Source organism: Dermochelys coriacea, chromosome 3 (assembly GCF_009764565.3).
Source record: "Dermochelys coriacea isolate rDerCor1 chromosome 3, rDerCor1.pri.v4, whole genome shotgun sequence".
NCBI classification, from domain to species: Eukaryota; Metazoa; Chordata; order Testudines; family Dermochelyidae; genus Dermochelys; species Dermochelys coriacea.
The window spans coordinates 1,730,661-1,750,143 of record NC_050070.1 but is presented as its reverse complement, the minus strand read 5'-3'; the positions used below and the strand labels follow the sequence as shown (position 1 = coordinate 1,750,143).

Below are 19,483 nucleotides of genomic sequence, written 5' to 3'. Positions count from 1 at the left end.
CCCAGCAGTTCTAACCTCCAGTCCCATCCTGTGGCACTTGTAGGCCCTTGCCTCGCACCAGCCAGTGCTTTGGGTGGTCTCCAGCGGCCAAGTGAGCTGTAGCCCACGAAAGCTTATGCTCCAATAACTTCGTTAGTCTCTAAGGTGCCCCAAGTCCTCCTTTACTTTTTGCGGCTACAGACTAACACGGCTGCTCCTCTGACTCCTGCAACCGAGCCGTGTCACTACTCGCGCCTTGTCTTGCTCTTGTTTGCAGGAGGGGTGGTTACGTGGCTGAGACGCGCTTCCCCTTGGCGGCCCGGGTCCCCCGTTACAGTGCTTGGGGGAAGCCCGTCTGTCTGCTGGCAGGACAAGTGGCCCAACGCCGTGGGGGGGGACTGCCCCCCACTTCTCCAGCTCCCGATAGCCGGAGCCGCAGTGTGGAGCAAGCGCCAGGCAGCCCGGCGGGAAGCGATGCTGCGCCTCTCTCGCTCGCTGCTGCCGGGGGCGACGCTCAGCCGCTCTCCGGCTCCGCTCCGGCCTGAGCTCCCCGCCGCTGGCCAGCGCGTCCCGAGCCCGGCCTCCCCGCGGTGCAGACGGGCCCGGCTCCGGCGGCGGGGCCGGGGCCGGGGCCGGGGCCGGGGGCGGCTCCCCGGTGCCGCCCGACGGGCCTGGCTCCCCGCCAGCGTGTGCAAGACCACCCTCCCCCCGCCCGCGCAGCCAACCAGTCAATCCGGCCGGGATCATGTGACCCGGAGTTCCCAGACAAAGACCCTGTGCAGCGTGGCCCCCGGTAGCCCCCGGCCCCAGGCAGCTGCGCCGGCCCGGCGGCCCCGCACGCACCTGCCCGGCCGCGCGCCTGGCCGCACGGGTAGGTCCCTCCGGAGCGGGGCCGGGCCGGGCCGGGCCGGGCCGGGGGGTCCGCCCGCCCGCCCGCCGCGCTCCGGCCGCACTGGCGGCGGGAGCGGCTCGGTCCCGCGGGGCGGCTGCGCTGGCCCCCGGCCAGGCCCGCCGGAAAGTTCGCCCCGCGCAGAGCAGAGGGAGCGCGGCAGGAGATGGGCGGGGGGGTCCACGGGGAGGCCCGAGTCCCGGGGATCAGCCCGAGGGGGAGGAATCCCTGGCGGAGCTGCGCCCCCTTGCCAGGGGGTGAATGGGCGGCAAATCCCGGGGGGAGGGTAAATTCCAGGGGGCTGTGCCTGGGGGAAGGGACAGAATCCCCCGGGGGGGGGGGGGAGGCTGGAGAGAGACTCTCCTGGCAGTGGGGGGGTGGGCTTTTTTGAGGGGTATCCCCTTGGTGGGGTGAGGTGCTGGGAGTGTGTGTTCCCGGGAGTGGGGGAATATCCCCTGAGCAGGAGGGAGTGCGTGTGCTTTTTTGGGGGGTGCACATGCCTTTTGGGGGGGGGTGCACATGCATGTCCTCAGGGAAATGGAGAGTCGGAGATCCCAGGGCCCGGAGGGACCGTTGTGATCCTCTGAGCTGCGTAGCCCAGGCCAGAGACCGGCCCCACAATAATTCCTAGAGCCACTGCTAGGAAAACATTGTCATGATTTAAAAATGTGTCCGTGATGGAGAGAATCCACCGCCAGGCCTTGGGAAATGGTTAATTACTCGCCCTGTTAATAATTTACACCTTATTTCCAGTCTGAATTTGTTTACCTTCAACTTCCAGCCATTGGATTGTGTTAGACCTTTCTCTGCTCGATTGCAGAGCTCCTTACCAAATATTCCTCCCGTGTAGGTACTTCTAGATTGTGGTAAAGTCACCTCTTAACCTTTTTTTTGTTAAACTCAGTGGATTGAGCTCCTTGAGTTGGTCACTAGGAGGCAGGTTTTCTAACCCTTTAAGCCAGTGGTTCTCAAGCTTTAGCACCCTGAGGACCCTCACTTTTATTTAAATGTTTTGTGGACTCCCAGACCAGCTTCTAATTTTCCCCAGGAGTGCTCAACCCCCACTCAGCCCCAGGCCCTGCCCCCACTCCACCCCTTCCCCAAAGGCCCCACTCCTCCCCCTCCCTCCCAGCGCCTCCTGCATGCCACTGGACAGCTCTTCCACAGTGCACAGGAGGTCCTGGGAGAGAGCTGGAGGCATTGATCAGCAGCCCCAGACATGACTTGCAGACCCCCTGGAGCCGGACATGACTCACGGACTCTCTGGAGTACTCTCCCGGACCCCAGTTGGAGAACCGCTGCTTTAAGTGATCTCATGGCTCGCCAATTTATCAGCATCTTTCTTGAATTGCGGACACCAGAACTGGACACAGGCTTCCAGCGGTGGTCGCACCAGTGTCAAATGCAGAGGTAAAATAACCTCTTTGCTCCTACTTGAGATTCCTCTTTTTATGAATCCAGAGATCACATTCACTCTTTTGGCTACAGCATCATGCCAAGAGCACCCCTCCAAATCTTTTTTTACTGTCACTGCTTCCTAAGATAAGAGTCCCCATCCTGCAAGCTTGGCCATCCATCTTTGTATGGGGATGTAGATGTTTCCACGTAGCCATATTTAAAGACATTGTTTGTTTATAACCAGCTTACCATGTGATCCAGAATGTTCTGTATCAGTGACCCAGCCTCTTCATAATTTTCTACTCTCCCAGTTTTTGTGTCCTCTGTAAGCTTTCTTATGTTTACTTCCAGGCCATTGATAAAAATGTTAAATAATATAATAATAATAATCATCATCCCTTCCTCTGGGACCCCCCTAGAAACACACCCAACTGATGATGGTTCCCCATTTACAGTTACATTTTGAGGCCTATCAGTTAGCCAGCTTTGCTCCATTGAATGTGTGCCATGTTAATTTTATATCATTTTAGTTTTTTTAATCAAAGTGTCCTACAGAACCAAGTTAAGTGCCTTACAGAAATCTGTCTATTACATCAACGTTAACTTTATCAACCAAACTTGTAATCTCATCAAAAAGATATCAAGTTAGTTCAGTGTAAATCCAGGTTGATAGGCATTAATTATGTTACCCTTCTTTAATTCTTTATTAGTCAAGTCCCCACATCAGTTGCTCCATTTTCTTACTCAGAACCAATGTTAGGTTGACAAGCCTATAATTATCCAGATGCCCCATTTACCCTTTTAAAATATTGGCACAACACTAGACTGGAACATCCCTTGTTCTCTAAGACTTATTAAAAATCAACATTAATGGTTCAGCAATTTCCTTAGTCAGTTCCTTTAAAACTCTTGGATGCAAGTTATCTTGACTTGCTGGCTTAAAAATGTCTTACGTTTTTAGTAGCTGCTGTTTAACGTTCTCCAGAGATAGTAGTGGAACACGGTTGTCATCATGATATGATGAGACTGCTTCATCTGTTTTTCCAGATACAGAACAAAAATATTTATTGAACGTTTGTGCCTTTTTTGTATTATTATTGATAATTAAGGCTGCGAGTTTGTCATGGAGGTCACGGCTTCTGTGACTTCTGTAGCAGTTGGTGCACCTGGCTCGGGGCAGCTCGTGCAGCCCCTGCGCCAGGCATACCGGACGCTTCTGAGGCAGTCTCGGGCCACCACGCCCCCAACAGCAGGGTTGGGGTTGGGGCTAGGGATGGGGTGAGGCGGGCTTTGGGTGACACTTACCTGGGGGGCTCCCTGGAAGCGGTGACATCCCCCTCGTTCAGCTGCTATGCAGAGGTGTGGCCAGGCAGCTCTGCGTGCTGCTTCCACCCAGAGCGCTGGTTTTCCAGCTCCCATTGGCTGGGAACCAAGACCAATGGGAGCTGTGGGAGGCGGAGCCTACAGGTGAGCGAGGAGTTGTGGGGAGCCCCCAGTAAGCGCCACTCAGAGCACACCTCATCCTGTCCTGTGCCCCAACCCCCCCCCCCCCACACCCAAACTCTTCTGCTGCTGCGGTGGGGGGGGGGAGAGGTGCCAAGGCAGGTAGGGAGCCTGCTGGCCCCACCAACCCTCTCTCCCGTGCCAGTGGGGGTCTTGGGCCACACATCGCTGCCCGCACCCCCCTACAGCACCAGCGGGGTTCCAGGCCAAGCACCGATGCCTGCCCCCCCAAACAGCACTAGGGGAGGTCCCAGCCCGTGTGTCACTGCCCTCCCCCAGCACCCATGGGGCCCCGGGCAATCCCCCCAAGTTTTAGTCACAGGTATCTTTAGTAAAAGTCAGGGACAGGTCATGGGCCATGAATTTTTGTTTACTGCCCATGACCTGTCCCTGATTTTAAATAAAAATACTCGTGACTAAAACGTGGCCTTATTGATAATTCTACCATTTCAATCTGGTAATGGACCAATGCTATTGTCAGGATTCCTTTTTTATAGCTGCCTTCGCTTCCCCTGTAAACACATGCTTCCCCCCTCGACCCCCAGGGACCCCCACACACACTTACCTCATGCTGGTCTCCAGGGGATCATATTTCCTTTAGTTCAGTGACACTCAGACTGAGGCTTCGAGTCACAAGTGGCTCTTTAATATGTCTCCTGTGGCTCTTTGCAACACATATTAGAACAGTGTATGACTTAATTTTTAACCAATCAGGAGGCTTTTACTATATTACTAACCAATTGTAGCTGATAAAATAATACCTGGTCAGTCATTTTGCTGGGAGACTAATACATACACACGCAAATATTTCCCGTCATACTATTTAAATATGAACATACAGAAGTATAGTAAATGAAACAATTAATTCACACGCCTGTGGCTCTTTTGGGTAATGTTAATCACTAATTTGGCTCCTGAACCAGTGAGTGTCACTGCTTTAGTTCTTGGCCACCCCTGCCTGCAGTCCTGCCTTGTGCTTGCTGAGGGATTCATTTAAATAGTTAGTTCAGATTCCTAGTAAGTGTATTGGCTGCCAACACTGGGGAGGTGAGGGAGGGTGCTGACGGAGAACAGCCAGATCTGGGGGGGGGGGGGGAGACTGATGGGTACGTAAGGAGGTGTGGAGGAAGGATGGAGAATCGTTGGGTCTGACTGACAGGTGGAGGGGCTGATGGAGAAAAGTCAGGTCTTACTGACAGGCATGTGCAGAGGCGCAGGGCTTGTTGGAGAATGACTGGGTCTGACTGACGAGTATATCGGGAGCCTGATAGAGAACAGCTGGATCTGACTGATGGATGGCTGGGCCTGATAGAGGATGGCTGGTCTGACTGACTGACGGGTGCGAGGGGGGGAGCCTGATGGAGAATTGCCTGGTGTGGGCAGGAGGGGCAGCAGGAGAGTCTGAAGGAGAATGGCTGGGTGTGGGCGGGAAGGAGAGCTGGAGAGCCTGAAGGAGAACGGTCGGGTGTGGGTGGGAAAGATAGCTGGAGAGCCTGAAGGAGAATAGTGGCGTGTTGGCAGAAGGGGCAGCAGGAGCATCTGAAGGAGAATGGGCGGGAAGAGCAGCTGGAGAGCTTGAAGGAGAATGGCGGCATGTTGGCGGGAAGGGCAGTTGAAGAGCCTGAAGGAGAATGGCGGTGTGTTGGCGGGAAGGGTAGCTGGAGAGCCTGAAGGAGAACGGACAGGCGTGGGCGGGAAGGGGAGCTGAAGAGCTTGAAGGAAAATGGCGGTGTGTTGGCGGGAAGGGTAGCTGGAGAACCTGAAGGAGAACGGCCAGGTGTGAGCGGGAAGGATAGCGGCGGTGTATTGGGGGGAAGGGCAGCTGAAGAGCCTGAAGGAGAACGGTCGGGTGTGGGTGGGAAAGATAGCTGGAGAGCCTGAAGGAGAATAGTGGCTTGTTGGCGGTAGGGGCAGCGGGAGCATCTGAAGGACAATGGGCGGGAAGGGCAGTTGAAGAGCCTGAAGGAGAATGGCCGGGTGTGGGCGGGAAGGGCAGCTGGAGAGCCTGAAGAAGAATGGCCAGGTGTGGGCGGGAAGGAGAGTGGGAGAGCCTGAAGGAGAATAGTGGCTTGTTGGCGGAAGGGCAGCAGGAGCATCTGAAGGAGAATGGGAGGGAAGGAGAGTGGGAGAGCCTTAAGGAGAATGGGCGGGAAGAGCAGCTGAAGAGCCTGAAGGAGAATGGCGGCGTGTTGACGGGAAGGGTAGCTGGAGAGCCTGAAGGAAAATGGCGGTGTGTTGGCGGGAAGGGTAGCTGGAGAGCCTGAAGGAAAATGGCGGTGTGTTGGCGGGAAGGGTAGCTGGAGAGCCTGAAGGAGAACGGCCAGGTGTGGGCGGGAAGGAGAGCGGGAGAGCCTGAAGGAGAATGGCGGCATGTTGATGGGAAGGGTAGCTGGAGAGCCTAAAGGAGAATGGCCGGGTGTGGGTGGGAAGGGCAGCTGAAGAGTCTGAAGGAGAACGGCGGCTTGTTGGAGGGAGGGGCAGCTAGAGCGCTCCCAACTCCCCTTGGTAGCAAACCCAGAGGGACCAGGGAGGAGTGGGGCTTGGAGGAACTCCACAAGGGAAGGACCGACGGCTGGTGGTGCGAGTTGTTGGGTACTCAGTGTTCATAAGTCATTGGTGCTGCCCTGCTCTTGGGGAGCACTGGCCATGGGTCTGCAGCTCTGTCCCCTCCTGGCCAATGTTGTTTTCCTGTCCAGTGCCGGAGGCGGCTGGGGGCAGGCGAGGAAAGGAATGCCCTGCTCCCTCTGTGTGGAGGGAGGTGCTCGGCGACCTGGGAGGCAGAGAGGGGAGGGACGCAGGCTGGAGGGATGTTCGGGGGGAGGGTTGTCACTAGCTGTGTAGCCATGGGGAGGGAACGGGGGGAGCGATCCAAACAAAAGGAACCACCCACTCGCTCCGGGTGTCTTCGGCGTCACTGAAGGTCCCGCCGCCGAAGACCTGGAGCGCCGCTGGGTGGCACCAACAGGGGAACATTTAAAAGGCGCCAAGCCATTCACAAGGCGCCACTTGTGCTCAGTGGGGGAGCGGCCGCTGCCCCACTCCCCCCCAGCTACGCCACTGGTTGTCACTTGGCTGTGTACGTGTGTGCCTGATCCCTGCTAGGCATCTCCAGGCACTAGCACTGTCCCCGCCACGGGGCATGGCGGGCAGTGTGTCCTGGAAGAGGGGAGCTGCATGGAGTGAGGGGAGGGCAGGGGCTGGCGGGGCAGAGCAGCAAGGGCCTGTCCTGCGTGGCAGTGGGGAGAGGATGAAGGGGACACTGCATTGCTGGCAGGCACAGGGCGGGATGCAGAGAGATGAGACCCTGTTGAATAAGCAGCAGGACCTGACGTGGGGCAGGAGCCAGCAGAGGGATTGGAGGGCGTGGAGGGGCAAGAGCAGCAGACAAGCACTGTGGCTGATCCAGGTGGGGGTGCCATGGAGGTGCCCTAATGGAGAGGGAGAGGAGGGGCTGGAGCCTAGGTCAGGGCTGGAGAAAGAAACAGCAGGGTCTGGTGCCATCCTGGGTGAGGGGAAGGAATTGGGGCTGAGCCCCCGATTCTGGGTGTTGGGGCAGGGCCAGGACCCAGCCACAGGCCTGGTGTGGAGAAGGCTGGGGGGTCAGCAGCCGTGAGGGAGACAGCAGGGGACGGGAGGAGGAGCTCAGCGTGAGCCATGGGGGCTGGAGCTGTTTCCCATTGCCCCCCCGCGCCCCAGCTGCGAGGGAATTTTCCAGGGCAGGCGGGGGCCAGATACAGGCCTGCAGCTCTGTGGAGAGAGGGGAGGAGCCGCCGCCCAAGCAGGGACCAGAGGGGCAGGAGCTGACTCCAGAGAGGATCGAGCACAAAGGCCAGGGAGGGGAGAGAGCTGGGAGGAGGGTCAGTGGGCGGGGGCAAGGAGACTGCGAGGCCGGTGGTGGAGGGTAGCTGGGGGGCGGCAGACTGATGTGAGTGAGGGCGGTGGTGAGATTGGAAGGGGGCGGAGGGGGATCCCTGTGCGGGCCTGGATTGGGGAAGGACCTGGAGAAAAGCGAGCCGTGTGTGCAGGGGTGGTTGAGGCAAGGTGCAGAGCCACAGAGGGACCCCGTGTCTCAGGAAACCGCACCTGGCGCTGGGGGGCGGCAGACTGATGTGAGTGAGGGCGTTTGTGAGATTGGAAGGGGGCGGAGGGGGATCCCTGTGCGGGCCTGGATTGGGGAAGGACCTGGAGAAAAGCGAGCCGTGTGTGCAGGGGTGGTTGAGGCAAGGTGCAGAGCCACAGAGGGACCCCGTGTCTCAGGAAACCGCACCTGGCACCACAAGGAGCTGGTGGGTAGCTGAGCCCTGGACAGCCAGTTGGGTGCACACACCTCCATGACCCTCCCCAGAAGTGGCCTGCAAACTTGGCACATGGCATCAGACAGCTCACCAGGGTGCCTGGCCCACTGCCGCTGTCCGGCAGCCCCACCAGCACCAGCTAGCGACAGGGCATGGGGCAGACAAAGGCCTGGGCAGCCAGGGTGGGGGAAGGGGGAGAGGGGAAAAGGGAGAGACTGGACAGCCTGGCCTTGCTGCCACCTCCCCCGCTCCAATGCCATTCTGTGCCTGGCCCTGCCGACCCCACTTCCCCCCCAAAACCCCTAGTGCCTGCCCACCCAACCCCCCTCTACCAACCCCCCTGTGCCTGCCCCCCACACCCCTCTACCAACCTCCCCATGCCTGCCCCCCAATCCCCCACCAAACCCACCCGTGCCTGCCTCCCCGATTTCCCATCAAACCCCTTGTTCCTGTCCCCCCAATCCCCTACCAACTCCCCCTCCCGTGCCTACCCCCCAATCCCCCACCAAACCCACCCGTGTCTGCCTCCCCGATCCCCCACCAACCCCTCTCCTCTACCAACCCCCCCGTGCCTGACCCCCCCAATCCCCCACCAAACCCACCCGTGCCTGCCTCCCTGATCTCCCACCAAACCCTTTGTGCCTGTCCCCCCCGATTTACCCCTGGAGTAGCAGCGGGTTGTGGGGCAGGATAGGGGGCACCAGCAGAGCTGTGGGGGGGAGCCCAGGGCTGGGGTAACAGGGGGCTGTGGGGCAGCACTGGGGGCACTGGCAGAGCTGTGTGTGGGGAGCCCAGGGCTGGGGTAACGGGGCTGTGTGGCGGGATTGGGGGCACTGGCAGAGCTTTGTGTGGGGAGCCCAGGGCTGGGGCAGCAGGGGGCTGTGGGGCGGGATTGGGGGCACTGGCAGAGCTGTGTGTGGGGAGCCCAGGGCTGGGGTAACAGGGGGCTGTGGGGCGGGATTGGGGGCACTGGCAGAGCTGTGTGGGGAACCCACGGCTGGGGTAACAGGGGGCTGTGGGGCAGCACTGGGGGCACTGGCAAAGCTTTGTGTGGGGAGCCCAGGGCTGGGGTAGCAGGGGGCTGTGGGGCAGCACTGGGGGCACTGGCAAAGCTTTGTGTGGGGAGCCCAGGGCTGGGGTAGCAGGGGGCTGTGGGGCAGCACTGGGGGCACTGGCAAAGCTTTGTGTGGGGAGCCCAGGGCTGGGGTAGCAGGGGGCTGTGGGGCGGGATTGGGGACACTGGCAGAGCTGTGTGTGGGGAACCCAGGGCTGGGGTAACGGGGCTGTGGGGCGGGATTGGGGGCACTGGCAGAGCTGTGTGTGGGGAACCCACGGCTGGGGTAACGGGGCTGTGGGGCAGCACTGGGGGCACTGGCAGAGCTTTGTGTGGGGAGCCCAGGGCTGGGGTAACAGGGGGCTGTGGGGCGGGATTGGGGGCACTGGCAGAGCTGTGTGTGGGGAGCCCAGGGCTGGGGCAGCAGGGGGCTGTGGGGCGGGATTGGGGGCACTGGCAGAGCTGTGTGTGGGGAACCCACGGCTGGGGTAACGGGGCTGTGGGGCAGCACTGGGGGCACTGGCAGAGCTTTGTGTGGGGAGCCCAGGGCTGGGGCAGCAGGGGGCTGTGGGGCGGGATTGGGGGCACTGGCAGAGCTGTGTGTGGGGAACCCACGGCTGGGGTAACGGGGCTGTGGGGCAGCACTGGGGGCACTGGCAGAGCTTTGTGTGGGGAGCCCAGGGCTGGGGCAGCAGGGGGCTGTGGGGCAGGAAATACATTAGCAGAGCTAGAGGGGGACTGTGGTGACTAGCCGATGGGGCTGCTACTCGGTTGCACTGCTCTTTGTCAGGAGGTGCTGGGAGAGATTAGGACGCGCGGGTCCTGCAGGCTTCTCACCTCCCGCTTTGTCTCTGTTAGGGACGCACAAAGCCAGTTTGCTGCCGGCAGAGGGGGCTCAGCCAGTGCACCTGTGGGTTTTGACCGTCATTCAGAGCCCATCTCCCATGCCTGGCAAGGGGCTTGGGGCTGTGGGGAGCAGCTCTTCTTGTCCCAAAGCCCCACGAGTTCCTGTCTGCACCCCAGATACAGCCATGCGGGGCCACTGGGTCCAGCGAAGTTCCACCCAGCTGCTTTCCGGTCTGGGTGTTGCTCGGAACACGGGTATGTGGCGTGACCGGGCCGCTGGCTTGGACAGGGCTTCACGCTGCGATCAGTTCTGGGAATCGGGTCGAGAGGGCTCAGGCTGCCCTCGTTTGCACGTCCCCGGGCACACAATAACCAGAGAGCCCCAGTCAGCTCTCAGTCCAGGTAGGGCTCAGATGCCAGCCCTGCTCCAAATCTGTTTGTGCTGGCCGGAATTGAAGGTTAGCACCGGGCTCTGTCAGCCCTTTCCATGACAAAGGGCTGGGCGTGCGTCGTGGGCAGAGACTGACTAGATCCTCTGTTGCAGTCGGGAACCCAGGGGCAGGCCTGGCACTCCGTAGAGGGAGCCAATAGCCATATTTAAAAAAGGGAACCCAGAGAACTACGGACCAGTCAGTCTCACTTCGGACCTCAGCAAAATCATGGAGCAGGTCCTCAAGGAATCCATTGTGAAACACTTGGAGGAGAGGAAGGTGATCAGGAACAGTCAACATGGATTCACCAAGGGCGAGTCATGCCTGACCAACCTGATTGCCTTCCATGATGAGATAACTGGCTCTGTGGATATGGGGAAAGCGGTTGATGTGATACATCTTAACTTTAGCAAAGCTTTGGATACAGTCTCCCACAGTATTCTTGCCAGCAAGTTAAAGAAGTATGGATTGGATGAATGGACTATAAGGTGGATAGAAAGCTGGCTAGATTGTCGTGATCAACAGCTCGATGTCTAGTTGGCAGCCGGTATCAAGCAGAGTGCCCCAAGGGTCGGTCCTAGGGCCGGTTTTGTTCACCATCTTTATTAATGATCTGTATGGCAAGTTGGAAAATGACAGTAAGCTGGGGGAGAGGTAGATACGCTGGAGGGTAGGGATAGGGTCCAGAGTGACCTAGACAAATTAGAGGATTCGGCCAAAAGAAATCTGATGAGGTTCAACAAGGACAAGTGCAGAGTCCTGCATTTAGGAAAGAAGAAGCCCGTGCACCGCTAGAGGCTGGGGACTGACTGGCTAAGCAGCAGTTCTGCAGAAAAGGACCTGGGGATTACAGTGGATGAGAAGCTGGATATGAGTCAACAGTGTGCTGTTGTGGCCAAGAAGCCCAATGGCATATTGGGCTGTATTAGTAGGAGCATTGCCAGCAGATGGATGGAAGTGATTATTCCCCTCTTTTGGGCACTGGTGAGGCCACACCTGGAGTATTGCGTCCAGTTTTGGTCCCCCCACCACAGAAGGGATGTGGACAAATTGGAGAGAGTCCAGCGGAGGACAATGAAAATGATTAGGGGACTGGGGCTCAACTTACGAGGAGAGGCTGAGGGGACTGGGGTTATTTAGTGTGTAGAAGAGGGGGGTGGGGTGGGATTTGATAGCAACCTTCAACTACCTGAAGGGGGTTCCAAAGAGGATGGAGCTAGGCTGTTCTCAGCAGTGGCAGATGACAGAACAAGGAGCAATGGTCTCAAGTTGCAGTGGGGGAGGTCTTGATTGGATATTAGAAAACACTGTTTCGCTAGGAGGGTGGTGAAGAACTGGATGGATTACCTAGGGAGGTGGTGGAATCTCCATCCTTAGAGGTTTTCAAGGCTCAGCTTGACAAAGCCCTGGCTGGGATGATTTAGTTGGGGTTATTCCTGCTTTGAGCAGGAGGTTGGACTAGATGACCTCCTGAGGTCTCTTCCAACCCTAATCTTCTATGATTCTAAGGGTTCTTGGGACAGGACCCTCATAGGAAGAGAAGGCAAAGGCTAAGGATCAGCATGTAGGAGAAGGGGGAGAATGCGGGTGCAAAGGGACAGCCCTGCTGCAGGTTTCTGGTTTTCTGAAGCAGCAGGGTGCTGTCTGAAGGACGTGACCTGGTAATAAACGGAAATAGAGGCCCTGTCTGCCCTCAGAGAGCCGCTGAAGGCCTGGGAGTGACAGTGTGCTGAGCTGGAGAAGGGGGCTAGTAGCTGAGGCCCTCAATCCAGCTCTCTGATTGAACTTCCTCTGTAATGGACTAGGAGAGGAAACAGCATGTGAATAAAACCGGCCAACGTGATTAAACTGAGAGGAACAGCAAAGCCCGGTGAGGCCAGAGCAAGAGAATCCAGCGAGATGTGAGGAGGTTCGAATCATAGCTACGCAGGGCTGGAAGGGCCTCCTGAGGTCAGCTAGTCCAGCCCTCTGGGCTGAGGCAGGACCAAGTAAACCTAGACCAGCCCTGGTGGGTTTGCCCAACTTGTTCTCAAAAACCACAAGTGGCGAGGTTTCTACAGCCTTCCACGGCTTAACTACCTTGACAGTCAGTGTTTCCTAATATCTAACCTAAATCTCCGTTGCTGTAGATTAAGCCCATTTCTTCATGTAACTGCCAAGGGGACACAGAGAACAACCGATCACCGTTCTCTGTAGAACAGCCCTGAGCAGATTTGAACTTTTACCAGGTCCCCCCCATAGTCTTCTTTTCTTAAGACTAAACGTGCCCAGGCTTTGTAGCCTTTCCTCATAGGCCAGGCTTATTCATTTGTTACTGTCCCCTGGATTCTTTCCAATTTGTCCACTTCTTTCCCAATGTGCAACATCCAGAATTGGACCCATTACTCAATGCCGAGTAGAGCGGGACAGTTACCTCCTGTGTCTCATGTACGACACTCCTGTTAATGCACCCCAGGATGATGATAGGCCTTTTCGCAGCTGCATCACATTGTTGAGTCGTATTCAATTTGTGATCCATTATAACCTCCAGATTATTCTCAGCAATTCCACCGCCTGACCAGTAATTTCCCATTTTGTACTTGTGCATTTGATTTTGCCTTCCTAAGTATAGTACTTTACCTTTGTCTGTATTGAATATAATCTTGTTGATTTTAGACCAATTCTCCCAATTTATCAAGGTCATTTTGAATTTTGATCAGAGTTCTTGCAGCCCCTCCCAGGTTGGTGTTATCTGCAAATTTTATAAGTATCCTCTCCTATATTATCTAAATTATTAATGAAAATATTAAATAGTATCAGACCCAGGACTGAGCCCTGCAGGACTCCACTAGATACACCCTCCCAGTTTGGGCGCAAACCATTGATAACTACTGTTTTGAGTGAGATCTTTCAATCAGTTGTGCAACCACTTTATAGTAATTTCATCTAGACCACATTTCCCTACTTGCTTATGAGACTGTCACGTGGGAATGGGTTAAAAGCCTTACTAAAATCAAGATAGCATGTCTACCGCATCCCCCTATCCTTGCTCGGTATCACTCATTTTGTGCCTTACTTTTTCTGATTTTGTCCCTTCATGCTTGTGCTATTCTTTTGTACTCCTCCTTAGTAATTCATCCACGTTTCTATTTTTATAGGATTCCTTTTTGATTTTCAGGTCGTTAAAGAGCTCCTATTGGAGAGATATTGTCCCCTTACTCCTTTTTCTATAATTCCTTCGCAGTGGGATAGTTTGCAGTTATGCTTTTAATATTGTCTCCCTGAGAAACTGCCAGCTCTCCTGAACTCCTTTCGGCCTTAGTTAAGATCTCATGGGAAGAAAAATCTATCCATTCTCAGGGTGTGTTAAAGCCTTTTTTTTAAAGTCCATTCTTCTTATTCTGCTGCTTTCACTTCTTTCTTTCCTTAGAATCATGAAATCTGTCCTTTCATGATCACTTTCACCCTAAGGACCTTCCACCTTTAGATTCACAACCAATTCCTCCCTGTTGGTCAGAATCAAGTCTAAAATGGCTGCCCCCCATCTCCATTTTCTGAAACAAAATGTTGTCTCTAATCCATTCCAAGAACTTACTGGAAATGTTGTGTTTTGCCGTATCACTTTTCCAGCAGATGTCTGGGTAGTGACAGTCCCCCGTTGCTACCAGGTCTTGGCTTTGGAAATTTCTCTTATTTGTTCTAGAAATGCCTCATCCACCCCCTGTCCCTGACTTGGTGTCTGTAGTAGACCCTTCTCTGATGTTGTCCCTGTTTGATTCCCCTGTTTGTCTGTAGCCAGAGGCTTTTAGCTGGTCTGCCTCTGACAGCCATCTGGACCTCAAAACAAGGATATATATTCTGGATGTATAATGCAACATCACCTCCTTTTTCCCCCTGCCTGTCCCTCCTGCACAGGCTGTACTGCTCTGTACTAGTATTCCAGACATCAGAGTTATCCTACCAAGTCTCAGCAAAGCCAGCTAAGTCATTATTTAGTTCATACACTACGACTTCCAGTCCTTCCTGTCTAGGCATCATACTTCTCATTTGTGTAAAGACATCTAAGCCGTTGAGCAGATTCCCTCGCTGTTTTCCCTCTTGTTGCACCTACAACCCTAGTGTAATTTTCCATCCCACTCCCACAACATCTGTTCAAGTCACCTTTTGTACACCTACCCTTGGGCTTTTGTCATCTTCCCCCTTTGAACCCAGTTTAAATCCTGGCTCATTAGGGTGGCGAGTCAGGACATGGAGATGCTCTTTCCAGAAGCAGGGCAGGGCAGGGGGATCCCCGGGGCTTCCCAAAACCCAGCTGCTTGCTGGAGCTGAGAAAGGCCAAGGGGGGAGGGGGCAGCAAAGGAGCTTGAGCTTGCCATGGGCTAGAGACGCAGAGAAGCCTGGATGAGACTGAGCAGCGGAGGGACTGCCAGGGAGCCGCTGGGAGTGAGCCCCCAACCGGTGCAGGACATGGCCAGCTGCAGCCTGGAGGCGAGGACGGTGGTTGTAGATCGTGGTAGTGCTGGGCGCTCTCTCGGAGCCTAGGAAACCTACGACGACGGGTGAAGGGTGGGGAGAAGGAAGGAGCATTCGCTGCCGTGCAGAAGGGCTAGGCAGAACTAATCCCTAAGGCATGGGTTGGCAAACTTTTTGACCCAAGGGCCACATCGGGGTTGCAAAACTGTATGGAGGGCCGGGTAGGGAAGGCTGTGCCTCTCCAAACAGCCTGGCCCCCGCCGCCTCCCATGTCCCGCCCCCTGACTGCCCCCCTCAGAACTCCCGACATATCCAACCCCCCTGCTTCTTGTCCCCTGACCACCCCTCCAGGATCCCACCCCCATCCAACTCCCCCTGCTCCCTGACTGCCCCAACCCCTATCCACACCCTGTCCCCTGACAGGCCCCCCGGGACTCCCAAGCCTATCCAACCCCTGCTCCCCCATGCAGGAGCCAGCCACGCCACCCTGCTGCGCTGAGGGCCAGAGCACTGGCGGTGCAGTGCACTGAGACTGTGGGGGGGGACAGTAGGGGAGGGGCCAGGGATTAGCCTCCCTGGCCGGGAGCTCAGGGGCCAGGCAGGATGGTCCCGTGGGCCGTAGTTTGCCCACCTCTGCCCTAAGGGATGGGGGGACGTTCCCCACAGCAATGGGGGTGGCTGGCCAGCTTTCGTACTGTAATTCTAATGACACACCTCACCCTGTCCCCTCACCTCAGCAGGACCCAGCTCAGTCCTGACCCCTCCCTCCCCAAACCACACCTCCACCTCCCTCTGCAGGGAAAGGAACAAACTCCCCCAGGAGGTGCTCAGGCAGCCAGCCTGTAGGGGTCCTGGCAGAGGGTGGGTTTTTGGGTGGGATTCAAGAGGAGAGGGTGGAGTTGGCCCTGTCGGCCGGCCAAGGCAGTGTTGAGCCTGGCCCGCTGGCACCGAAGGGATGGGGCAATGCAGTAAGAGAGTCAGTCAGATAAGGAATGAGGGGCAGAGTTATTCCCACTGTAGCAGCTTCTCTGCATGGGGCGGAGTAGCTGAAGTGGGCGTTAAGGAGGCTGGAGGAGAATCGGTGGGTGGGGATGTGAGATCCCGCTGTGAGAGAGAGAAGCCCTTGGGGGGCAGGAAGCAGCATCCTGGCTGGCAGGAGCGAGGGAGGAGCACCGCTCGTGGGGGAAGGGAGAGGAGAGCTCAGGGGATCCCTGTGAGCCATACAGAGTTTGGGTGGATGGGGGCAGGTGCCAGAGACACTGGCTGAGCTGGAGGGAGATGGGCTGATGGCACAGAGGTGGATTTGGCCCTTGTCAGCAGAGATGGGGGCCAAAGCTGTGTCAGCAGATGACGTCCCTAGAGAGCATGCGAAGGGAGGGGTGACTCTTGGGAGTGTTCTGGGGTCCAGAGAGGGGAAGCCACAGAGCAAAGGACGATTTTGGCTGGATCAGGAGAGCTGTGGGACGGTGGCCTCTCTCCAGAGGGGAGGGCTGGGAGCCTGAAATCCCTGGAGAATAGACTCCAGTAGCCAGTGTTCACGGGCCGGAAAGATGCAGAGAGGCACCACCAGGCCTGGCAAGTTGGCTTTTCGGGGGCTGTTGGCAGGAGCAGGGCAGGATGCCGTGGCGAAGGGAAGGAGAACCGTGCAGGTCAGGGAGGGGGCAGTATCCCAGGGGGCGAGGGGGGACTGGCGGCTGAGGAGACCCCCTCTGGTTACCTAGGTCCAAGGCTAAAAGGCGCTGGTGCATTTGTGGCACACAGTGGGTGGCAGCAGAGCTGGCTGCCTGTTACAGGGGCCGTGGCGAGGGGGAGGAAAGGCTGGGAGTGCTGGGAACAGCTGTTGCTTTCCCCTCCCAAGTCAGGGGGAGCTGTAGACGTCTGTCCTGTCCGTGCTGCCCAGTGGTTTGAGCCAGGCAGTCGGCTCACAGAGCCTGCAGAGAGGGGCCTGAGGCAGAACTGGGACCTAGGCGGGGAGCCATCTCCTCCCCGAGCCATGGGCCCTCCCACGTCTGTTCTGCAGGGCAGGTGCCGTCTGGTTTTAAACCTCCCTTGTAATGGGGCTCCCAGCAGATAACTCCCCACCCTGCGGCTGGACCCATCCTCTCAGCCCTTCTGCCAGAGACACCCCCGGCGAGAGTGCATCCCTGCATCTGTTCCACCGCCGGTGTGCACTCACCTCATGCCCAGTTATCGGAGAACTTTTCCCCTCTGCGGTACCCATCAGGGTGTCTTGAGCCCCCTCTGCTGTCTGATGCTGCTGCATGCGGGTGTAAGGGGAAAGAGCCAACCCCTCTCGGTGCCTTTATAGTGCCAGGGACAGTTGTTGGCGCAATCATAGAATGCTCGTTTGAGGGAGCTTCCCTCAACTCCTACTGTTCGGAATTAGCAAGTTTGATACGTTAGTTTAGCTCCTTCTGCTGGTAGTTTAGTCTTAGGGGTTTGGGCTTCCCTTTTTGGTAGTGGGCTTGGTACCAGAATGATGCCACACTCGCTGGGGTGTAAGTGCTGCTGCACTGCCACTAAGCCAGGCCAGGCAGCACTACGGCCTCAGCATGTGTGACACTCTGGGGAGAGTCCCACGTCAGTGTCGCGCCTCCAAGGGGTTTAAGCCATGCTCAAAAAAGGCGAGTGGCGAGGCTCGAGTGTTTACTCCTAGAGGCAGCCCATCAGCCCGCGTCAGACCCAGCGCCTGGAGACAGCGCCCCGAAAACACTGCCTCGGCGCAGAGACCACCAGAGACGTTCCCAGGACCAAGAATCGGCTTAGCCTTCCGCAGGCTTGGTCCTGCTCTTGTTCATGTCTGTGCCTGAGGCTAATAATGGCAGAGCCCCAAAGAACAGACTGAAGGGTGTGTCTCTGGGGAGCCATCTTCAGCTGGATAAGAACATAAGAACGGCCACACTGGGTCAGCCCAATGGTCCACCTAGCCCAGTGTCCTGTCTGCCAACAATGGCCAAGGCCAGGCGCTTCAGAGGGAATGAACAGAACAGGGCAACTTATTGAGTGATCCATCCCCTCTCATCTAGTCCCAGCTTCTGGCAGTCAGAGGTTCAGGGACACCCAGAGGATGGGGCTGTGTCCCTGACCACGTTTTCCCATCTGCCTGGGTCCTTAACAAGGGCAATCAGTCAGCGCGGCCTGGTCCTGCCCTGCCTGCCAGAGCAGGGCCAGCGCCCCCTCCAGCCTCACCCCCTCGCGGCTCCCACGCCCCTCTTTGTGGGGCAGCTCTGCGGGACCCACATGGCTCTGGCTGCATCCACACAACCTCGTTCAGGGGTTCTCTCTCATCCAAGACTTGGATTTCAGCTGCTGCCCTGGCTTTCCTTAGCCCAGGCTGTAGCAACTCTGTCCTGCCAGCGCCTGGCCAGGGGACTGCGGAGCCCAAGGGGGTCTTTTCATTCTCGCACTTCAAAGCCTCTCTTTGCTGCCTCTCCCTCTGGGGCTCCTTCCCCTGAGCACCAGGGCTCCAGCCGTCCAGAGGAGGGGTGGCTGCTGGTGAGCACTCTGCCTGCGGCTAGCCTGGGGGGGGCAATCCACGGGAGTGCTGGCCATGGGGGGCGGGAATGCTGGCAGAGGGCTGTGGGGCCAGCGGCCTCTGGCTCGGTCACCTCCCAGCAGTTGGTGGCTGGTGCCTTTTCACTGCTGTGCTCTTCCCCTGCAGGCCCGGGGTAGCAGGCCACCTCCTTCCAATGGGTTTTGGCAGCTGCTTACTTGCTGCAGGGCGCACTGTAAACGTCTAATTAGGTGACCCTGGCACTGGCTTAAGGGCTGGAGTCGGTGTGGGGGGGATGGGCCTTGCTAGATCTGATACTGATCCAAAGTTGAATTGGGGGGTGGGATTGGCGCTTTTCTGCACTTCCCCCCCACTCCACTGGCTCCCCGGCAGCAGGACTGGGCTCTTCGCTTTGGCCCAAGGCCTGGGCTGTGCCCGCCCAGCCTGGCCTGGCCCGGCCCCACACCGCCTCTGGCGTTACTAGGGGGCTGTGGCAGAGTTTGGCTGGCTGCGCAGGAAGAAGGGCCTGGTAGCGTGGTAACACCATTCCTCTGGCCACCCCATCCCTCCTCTCTGGCACCGTGGAGAAACGTTCCCTCTACGTTTTTCCACCCGTGTGCAGAATAAATGTTATGTGCCCTGAGTTATGTGCCGATGTGCCCCACCAGTAGAAACAAAAAACCTAGATATAATAGTTTTTTTAGGTTACTTAGGGATAATTACTCCAGCCAGGACAGGTTTGGCATTTTACAACTCACTACGCAAAGAATTAAATTTAAGTGTAAAAGAGAAATAAAAAATATGAAATGCATAGACCAGTCAAAACACTAAAATAGCACACTTTGAAAGAATAAAATTAGAAAGAATATACGTGCATTGCAGGAAGTACTGAGACGTAACAACAACAAGTGTGTGTGTGTGTCAGACTGACAGACTGTATGTGTTGGCTGCTGGGGAAGACTCTGAGAGGCTGTGCGCTGTCTCTTTAAGGCAGTCACTCACCCAAAGGCTTGTTCAGACCTCAGAGCTGCTGCAAGTCCTGAGCCCTGTCTACTCTACCCTGCTCTGTGGAGATGGGATACAGGGGCTGGAGGAGTAGGAGGGGGACATCCTGACATCAGCACCCTCCTTTCTCCCCTCTGC

General features: G+C 56.9%; 1 protein-coding gene across 19 annotated transcripts in view; it reads left to right on the top strand.

The window, feature by feature from the left end:
- DNMT3A (DNA methyltransferase 3 alpha) overlaps positions 1 to 19,483 on the top strand; it is a 242,092-nt gene that overhangs the window by 178,094 nt on the left and 44,515 nt on the right. The window contains exon 1 of one of the 19 annotated variants that reach the window (XM_043509973.1): positions 742 to 850. The exons of the other annotated variants lie outside the window; for them this stretch is intronic. The gene's annotated coding sequence lies outside the window, so the exon portion shown is untranslated. Of the gene's footprint in view, positions 1 to 741; positions 851 to 19,483 lie in introns of those variants that run through there. 19 annotated transcript variants of the gene reach the window in all.